The 2,500-nt window shown below is 44.2% G+C and overlaps 1 protein-coding gene across 2 annotated transcripts in view; it reads right to left on the reverse strand.

Annotated features, from left to right (window-relative positions):
• Positions 1-2,500, reverse strand: part of LOC119598894 (nuclear receptor subfamily 4 group A member 2-like) — a 38,584-nt gene that overhangs the window by 11,198 nt on the left and 24,886 nt on the right. The gene's annotated exons all lie outside the window — the stretch shown is intronic.

Here is a 2,500-nt window from a genome sequence, read left to right on the forward strand (position 1 = left end):
GGGGCATCCCTACACCTGTAATGGAACATTTAAAAGTATACATGTAAAATTATAGTAAGGCACTGAAATACTCGGTATTCATTCACTCAGTAAACAACAAATCATAAATATTCAAGGGGTTTATCTCCACGTTCCACGTAAAGAGGGCCGACGGCGCAAAATAAGCGCTTAAATGAGATTATCACACTTTTCATTCACCGGTTCTACCATGACGTCACACGTAAAAAGAATCGTGGAAGAGAGAGAAGTGGGAGAAAGGCGGGGGATGGGTGGTGGGGGTTAATGGGGATTGCAAACGTCTTGCAAGTTGCAGGAACCTCTTGAAGACTCACCCAGGAGGTCCCAGAGGAGGCGCTCTACCTCCAGGTCCCAAAGACAAGGTGATGGCTGAGTGGCAAGCATGGTTACAGCGTCGTCACAACACACTCTCACTAACTCGACTACTTGTAACTTGTCGTCACAGATATCATGACGTCCTTATTGTTACGTCATTATCGTATGAATGACGTTGTCAGATAAGAAAGAAATCTCAAGATAACCTTATCGGGCCCCAGACATGGAAAAAAGCAAGACGGAAGTGGAACTCACTCCAAGGATACAGGAAGGCTTCTCATGGCAACGTGATATTAACTCTCTTTCTGGTTCAGGAAAATGTGAAATAGGATTTTAAACGTAACAACAACATTCGCAGTTTTATACATATTCCTAAAGGTTCTTACACTCCCTAAACTAATGAAGATCTCTTCCCTATATCATCAGAAAACAGTTGCTACCCCAGAACGACCTATGAACGAGTTTATCAGTGTGAAGGCGTAAAAATGTCTTATCGAGACATATCTCCTAAGATAACTGACGACTCCTTATCAGTTATTACACTAACCTCCAGTTCACTTTATCTCAGTACCTTATCCTATACTTGGCATCCATTCAATTCGGTGACATCATGATATTGGATAACAGAATAATGCTGTTCTTGTCCCCTGTTTTGATCCTGTTTCGATTCCTGATAGATATTCCTGTGGATTCCCGATTCCTGATGAATGTTCTCGGGGTATTCTTGTTCTGATTGTCATTTATGATTCCCACTTCTGTGCCATTCCTGATTCCCACTTCTTACACCGGTATTCCCGAATCCGGCGATAAACAGTGCCATTTCCCATTCCCGTTTTATCAAGACTAGTTCACAGTTTTCGCCCAGAATAATCTGCATATACAAGGGCACACGTGTGCGGCTTATCTAAACACCACAATGACATCTAATTCAACAGGGATACGAGGGATAACATCGAAGGAAGTAAAGCTACAGTAAAAAAGGACGAAACACTAACCAGAATGAGTGTCGATGGCGATTTTTGCTTTGAATCTCACAAGTGTGCCAAAATTTAGGCACCATTAAAATCTTATTATAGCCTATAATTATCATATTTGCTGCGTTTTTCATAAATCAGCAATGGATGTATGGGAGTGATTGGCTATGATAGTGTAATTTTTGTACGTTTTTTGAGATTAGTGGAATTCTCATTTTTTAAAAAAAATTTAAATGGAAAATTAATGCACTAATTCAAATATGGCGAGGATTTTCCGTAGGATTTTCACCCTAAGTTCCTTCGGATCCGAATTTATAATTTCGCCGTCTTTTTATTCTTCTTTTCCTTCGTTTTATCACTTCTCTCTTATTCTTTTTCTTTCTGTTAGCTCACGTGTTCTCTCTCCTAACCCCTCTGTATTTGCATCTCTCACTCTCTTTATCTCGATTATATCCTAGTATTTCTCTCTCTCAAAGTCTCTATACTTACTCTCTCTCTTTCTCTCTCCCCTCTTTCTTTCTATCGGTTTCTCTCTCCTTGCATATCTCTCTCTCTTTCTCTTTGTCACATGATAGTCACGACGTATATTTTAGCACAGGGAAGCATGAGGCCGTGCCCGTGTGAAGGCCCGTACTGTGCAAGGGAGATGATGCAGTCTCTCACTTACCCTGGACGTTCATCGCAAGGAGCGGGTTGTATTGCCCCAGGTGGAAGGGCACGCACGGAATCATGGGGGCGGCGGGGGAGGGGCAGTGCCACGGGGGAAATAGGTCTGTAACACCACCAACTTCGCGGTAACACGACACGGATCTACGGTTTCGCGATATTTTTTTTTTCCTTTTGGTTATTTCATGTTGACTGTGTTATGTCCAGGTTGTGAAGGGCGGTTAATTAAACGCTTGGTGACACGAGGATCTCTGGGTAAGGGCGCTGAGCCGGGCCAACACCTGTATGCCTAAGCGCAGCTGTGTTACACCTGAGGGACTGAACGGCCGCTGTCGAGTCGTATAGGCATCGGTTACCCTGACTTGCGAGGTGACATCTGAAGGCCGCGTCACAAGGGAAACAATCAGCGCTTAAGCTGAAGCGATCCGATCGCCAACAAGACGGCAACGAGGAGGACGATTCCGCTAAAGAGAGCGCCGACGGGCCGCCCGCGATTCGGCAGGCGTCCGGGCCTCGGGGCTGAGATA

Source organism: Penaeus monodon, chromosome 42 (assembly GCF_015228065.2).
Source record: "Penaeus monodon isolate SGIC_2016 chromosome 42, NSTDA_Pmon_1, whole genome shotgun sequence".
NCBI classification, from domain to species: domain Eukaryota; kingdom Metazoa; phylum Arthropoda; class Malacostraca; order Decapoda; family Penaeidae; genus Penaeus; species Penaeus monodon.